This window comes from Pithys albifrons, chromosome 5 (assembly GCF_047495875.1).
Source record: "Pithys albifrons albifrons isolate INPA30051 chromosome 5, PitAlb_v1, whole genome shotgun sequence".
Classification (NCBI taxonomy): domain Eukaryota; kingdom Metazoa; phylum Chordata; class Aves; order Passeriformes; family Thamnophilidae; genus Pithys; species Pithys albifrons.
In genome coordinates this window covers 7,542,541-7,549,304 of record NC_092462.1, presented here as the reverse complement: position 1 = coordinate 7,549,304, position 6,764 = coordinate 7,542,541, and positions in this window count along the sequence as shown.

The following is a 6,764-nucleotide window of genomic DNA, read 5'->3' as shown; positions in this document are numbered from 1 at the left end:
AGGAAGTTAGACTATTTAAATACTAACCAAAGAAAAACATAACCTGGGTATTCATTAGATAAAACCTAGCCCAAGATAAATTAATGTTAACATTAAATACATGTGGATTGCCCTTTGCCCTTAGTTAGGGCAATGTTAAGATCTAAGCAACTGAAAAATTCTCATGGTTATTTCTATTGGGGTGTGGATACTAAATTTTAGGGCCTCTCCCAGTACCCTGTACATGGTGCTGTTAACAGCCTGGGTGTTGAAATCTACTGTTCCTCTTTTGTTGGTGACTACTTAGGTGAAGGAAAACTTTGACACAGGGTTGGTAAGTCATATTCAAGAAGAGGTGGTCAGTCTGTCTCTCTCCTCTTGCATTATATCTGCAACAGAAAATATACAGTGATACTCTATGTGGAGTTTTCTGCACTAGACATAAATAGATATCCCAGAAACAAAAAGGCAATCATGCAAATCGTGCCCAGAACAGCTATGACTGCCCCATCCCTGGATGTGTTGGTCAAGTTGGATGGGGCTCTGAGCAACCTGGTCTAGTGGAAGGTGTCTCTGTCCATGGCAGGGGGGTTGAAACTGGATGATATTTAAGGTCCCTTCCAACACAAACCATTCTATGAAGAAGTGGGTTAATTGTTTAAGTAAGTTCTAAATCACCAAAACTATACTGCAGAATTACTTAAGATAACTGGAAGGGGCCTGAATTAGATGGCTGAATTATGCTGACTGCCTAAGTAGTCAGTTAGCAGGTAAGTGCAAGCCTTGTTGTAGCTCCCAGCCCTTGAGTCTTATGATAAACTTTTGGGCTCAGGCCTAATCTTAACCAAAACATAAACCCTCCACCTGCAATCAGCCTCTCCAGCTTCATAATCTGACAGAAACCCCAGCCAGGGGTATTAGTGTCACATGCTGATACACCATAAAGAGCCACTGTCCTTTGCAGCAGGTGGCTGTAACATGGTTGTAGACTGCACAATTTTAATCAATTAACTTTCCCTAAGCTGTCTTTTCTGATACATATACCAATATACTTGTGTGATTACAGAAAACATCTCCAATTGGTGTACTGACTCTTTTCAGGAAAATAGTAAGTGCCCTGTTTTCATTCTGAATCTATGTCCATTTTTATTATGTCATACATGTTTAAAATTAACTTAAAATTAATATGTTTTTCAAGCAGAATTATTTCTTACAATCCTACATATGCCATAGTCATTACAAGGTCAGCAGAACAAGGCTTAAGGGAGACTTTGGGGGAAAAAACCCAAAACAATAAACCTACAATTTTTTGTAACACTTCACTGTAGAGAGGGATGGCATCATTTATGCAGAGCCATGTTTTAAGATACATGTTGTGTTAAAAGTACATCAGTTACACTCCTAACAGACAGACCATTATATCACCCACCATCATAACTGCTGCTAATTGGCCTCCTTGTTGACAAGTCTCAGCAGCAAGGTTAAGTACTGGCTGTAAAAGCAATCTCACCTCTTGCCCGAAGGTCAGAGCTCAGGCAGACCGTGCAGGAGCCTGCCTGGCCTCTTCCCTGCTATATATTTTCTGAGAGCTAATAAAACACCAGTGCAATCACTCCTACCCAGAGGTCTGCCAGCCTCTACGGTGTCTGCAGAGCTGCAGCAATTGGGATGTCATCTTCCCATCACAGAGGCACTTGAATAGTCTGCAAGGGAAAAGGCGTCATCTTTTGAACCAAAATTTCAGAAACTCCCAGAAAGGCAGTTAAAAAAAATCCCTGAAGTGGCAGCTAACCTTGAAAACATGGCAGCTGAAGCCTGAGTGTCCAGCAGGAGCCCTTGGAAAAGGGTTTAGTCAGTTTAGTGGCTGCTGCCCCGTGAAAGGTCTTCAAGGCCACTTAGTGGATTTGACCTAACAAATCCACTAAGTGCTTTTAAATATCTTGGTGAGGGGTTGCAGGGAGCAGCCTGCTGCCTGATTCCCCTGAAGAGACCACTGGCTGGAGCAGGGCACTGCTGGCATCAAGCTAGCTAGGATGAACTCAGACATCCCACGTGTCTTGGCAAACTCAGGCTGGGTTAACAGGTTACATCTGAACCAAAGACCAGAATTGTACTTGGCTGTTGGGCTCGTTGCAGAGCCCTTGGGAACATAACACTGTGTATCCTAGGAAGCCATCCAGTTGCCAGATAGCAGGCAAGACATCGGAAATCGAGCTCCTGGGCTTCCACATGTGCACAACAGCTGTCTCTGACCAACCTGGCAGATTTACATGTATGACTGACCATTTTAAAATAGAAAATAAAAAAGTAACAGAGCTGGAGCTGAGCAGTAGGAGGGGTAGGGAGACAGACCAACTGGAAATGTTTCCTTAAGTTAAAAAAAAAAAAGGAAAATAAAACAACTCCCCAAATAACCCAACACTGTACAGCAGAAGAGCACAAAGTGATAGTGTGTCACCTTTTTTGCAGCCTGTGTAAGCCTCTGCAGCCTATTTCCCTACTTTAAAATAGAAGAGTGCTTTCCATGCTAGGAGGTGGGTTTGTTTGTTTTGTTTTTAGTTTCATTTCCCTTCTCCTTAACCATGATTAAAATGCAACATATGGCACAACTCTGAAAAAAATCCCCACAAGCTCCCCATTTTTTTCCAATTTAGGCTACAGTAAAGAAAAAGGACTTCAAGTTCCTGTAGTATTCTCTGCTGTTTCCATTTAGTTCTGCTCTACTTTACTTTTCAGATCTCTACTTTCTATCACATACCTTTTTATTTCCAGCACTTCTCAGACAGCATTTTGCTGGAAGTGTAGATTTTGGATTTTTTACTCTTCTGGGAAGGTGCCTGTTTAAATAAAGAAGAGAAAAATGCCCTCTCGTTAAGCTCCTAAACCTTCATGCCAAGGTTTGCAGCACAGCCTAAAGTGACCAAAACCAAAAATAGGCCTCACTTTCTGGCTGGTCAAAAAAGCATCAAATACTTTCTTGATTCTCTCCCTGTTATTTAAAACTGGAACGTTCATTCACACGCCAGACTGAAGAATTTGTTTTTAACAGCTTTAACAGGAAGCCAGCTGGGAGGGTCAGAGCTAAAACTAATGTGCTCACACACAGTTGAGTAGGACTCTAGAACTGTAAATTGCATGAAGGAATAGGAGCATGTTTTCCCTGATTTGCTCTCACTGCCTCCTCAAGCACACTGCCACAAATCATCAGATGAGCCTGGTCTAGCCCCCTCTCAGGAAAGGCACCTCCACACCATCATACAGCTCACGCCCTGTAGTGCCATGCACACAGTTTGTCTGGGGACTGAGACCAAGTGTTCCTTGCGAAGAAAGCAAAAAGTCACTTGGCTTCCTTGTAGGACTAACTTCTCTAAAACTGTGTGAGTAGTATAATGCAGAATTTCTTGACAGAATCAGCAAAATAAATTATGACAAACCATACACACCTTGTAGTCCTCAGTTGCAGGGATCAACACTTTCCTGATATCTAGACTTTCAGCACACAGTGTACAATTGCATTCCAACACGGTTAGAAGCAGTAGTTGTTTTAGCAATAAAAATCACATAATCTTTTTTCCTGAAAATGAGGAAAAAAATTTAAATGGTATGAGACTATAGCTACAGATGAACAGTTGCAGGAGAGCTCCTTCCATTAGTACAGTTCTGAAATAATATGCATACATTGGTGGCTGTCACTCACTTAAAATATACCAGAATAGCTCTATTCACAGGTGTTACCAGAGCAATGCCCATTTGCACTGTGAATATCTAGTATGGAAGCATTAAGACTTCATGTTTTTATACTTATACTTTAGCTACCTATTTTTAATGGGACTGCATAGCTAGAACTTAATGAAAAGATCTAAATATAATGTCAATGTGATTTAAAAATATGCACTGCATCTTTTAGGTTGACATTTCAATTAAAAATAAATAAGATCCAGTTATATGATGGTACTGTGCTAAGATTGTATTTTTACCAGTCAAGTTTTATTCTTACTCAAAGTGACAGATTTCTCTAAAATAGACAAAGCCAGGAATTTCAGTCCTCCAGCCACTCAAAGCAGGAAAATATAATTAAGGGTGCATTTAAGCACTTCCGAAGATTGGGGTATGACATTTTATGGATAAATGTATTTCATAGAATCATTAAGGTTGGAAAAGACCTCCAAGATCATCAAGTCCCACCACTGACCAAACACCACCAGGCCAATTAAACCATAACACTAAGTGCCACATGCAGTCATTTCTTGAACATTTCCAGGGATGGAACTACCTTTCAGGCAGTTGTAAGAGAGCAACGAGGGCTCCCTTGAGCCTCCTTTTCTCCAGACTAAACAGCCCCAGCTCCCTCAGCCACTTCTCATAGGATTTACTCTCCATTGTCCTTCCCTGGACTCACTCCAGCACCTCAATGTCTTTCTTGAACTGTATTTATAAAAACACTTTTTATTATCTTTCACAGCAGTGGCCAGATTGAGTTCTAGCTGAGCTTTCACCTTTCTAATTTTCTCTCTACATAACCTGATGACATCCTTGTATCCTTTCTGAGTTGTCTGCCCCATCTTCCAAAGGTCACAAATTCTTTTTTATTCCCCCACAAGTTCCAGCAAAAGCTCCCTATTCAACCAGGCTGGTCTTCTTCCCCATTGTCACACTATTACTTTCCTGTGGCTAGTCTATTAAAGCTAATAACTGCATATTAAATTTTAATTCACATCCAATTTTAACAGGAAAACAACGCCACGTGCACTGCAAAAGGTTATCGCACAGGTCTACATGTGTGTACCCACTATCTCAAGCTCTTGCAAGTACCTGCTCTAATTGGGTTGGAGCAGCTCCGCTTTATGACAATGAGCACATCCGTGTGCTATTCTCAGCTCATTTATCAAGGAATTTAATAGGGAAAAAAGCATCCAATCATGTTTTGTTCTACAAGCTATTTAATTTAGTAAGGTCCCTTTGCTGTGGCCATAGTAATCACATCTGACATATTCCTAACAAGACTGCACGAGACATAAGGACTTATGATAGAGAGGCAGGACTGAGCTGGTCTTTCCTTTAAAACTATTCATGTCTCCAGCACCTTGTTGTTCCGTAAGTTCCATGCAAATTCAGTATGTAAGAAGCACTGCATTTGCTGCAGTCATACACTAAATTACCCCACTTGCACTGCAAAAATAACTCCTGAATCCCACAAGCTATTTTATGGGTGCAGGCCCTTGGCCAGACAGTCCCACTCGGTTTGCTCTCACCACAAGCAGAGGCCACTTCATGCATGTGAACATCACTGTAACCCTCCTCTGTCCCTCTCCACTTACAAGAAAAGCTCACTCTGCTCACAGTTCGCTTCCATGAGTGGTAAAAGGGTTCACCCTGCAAGAGGAGCCCATTAATTTCTCAATTCCAGACAGTACCCTCCTCTCAGCATAAATGCTACTGACTAAACTTCAGGAGAAAGAATAATTAAAAAAGGCAGGTCCATAAACTGGGAATGCTCAGAGGTTTCTTCCAGCAGAATGTTTTGCTGTCAGACAAGCTTTAAAAGACACAGGCATGTCCTCTGGAGCAGAATTTGCGGCTTCTGACAGTGAGCACTGCTGGCCATGTTCTGACCAGCTGACTTAAGATCTGGTTCCCAAGATCCCATACACAAGGAGTTTTTCCTGGACCATCTGTAGAAACTGGACATCTTCTACCAGGATTTTTGGTTCTGTCACTGTAACAGCCAGTTCCTCAATTTTTATATTTGCCATGAGTGTTGTCATTAGTTTTTTGTCACCTTATCAACAGCTTGTCAAGATCCAGCCTGTCATTTGGTGGTAGAGACTTCAAGAACCCTCCACATTTAGAGCCAAAACAAAGCAGGTGCAGTATGTTGCCGTATAGTTCAGAAAATGTTTCCCATTGAACTTTTTTAGCTTCCTGGGCTAGTCTAAGACAGGATCTGAGACACCTAACTTTTAATGACCAAATAAAAATAAAGATCACTCAAAACTGTCACTGGCAGCCAAGGAAAAAGCCAGGATTCTGAAGTGTCTAGTGGGAATGTTTCCTAGCTGCCACAGGCTTGCATGGTTCAAAGCTTACTCTTGGCACTGCCAAATGACCAGGGACTACCTCCCCCCAAGTCATCTGCCAATTCATGACAGGCCAAAAACTCAAAAAAAATCCCTTAGCTCTGCAGCTCTTTCTAGAAACCTCAAAAAGAAAGGCTATTTACCTCTAACTCCTCTGAGATCTGCTGTCTGTACTTATGTTGACACTGAATTTACTGTGCAAACAGCGAAAGCCAGAGAACTTCCACCCCAGCAGAAGTGCACATACCCTGTCTCGCTCTGTTCTTGCTGTGGGTGTGTCCAGTTTCTCGCTTGTTGTAACAAGTTGCAGTGTTGTACCAAACTCAGATAAATTATCTTGCTTTCACAAAAAGGCTGCCAAGTCCTTTACAGGCTTTCTGAAAGGGACTTTCTGAACACTTCTTTCCTGCTAACAAAAAAAGGAAAAAGCACCTGCAACACCCAATAATGCAATTAATATTGTCAGTCAAATGAAATCTGAACTCTTAGACAATCCCAAGAAAGCATTCAACTTGAATTCTGATGGTAACCTTGCCTTTCCTTCCTGCCAATAAACAAGACAGCCCACAAAGCAGGCTACCCTCACAGAAAGATTCCCTCTCACCTCTTTCAAAGCTCTTTGAAAGGTGTCCCATGAAAGTGGGGAACCTCCCACCCACAGACACAGGCCAGAGGCTGCTGTTTAATGCAGGGAAGAAAGTCTCACCT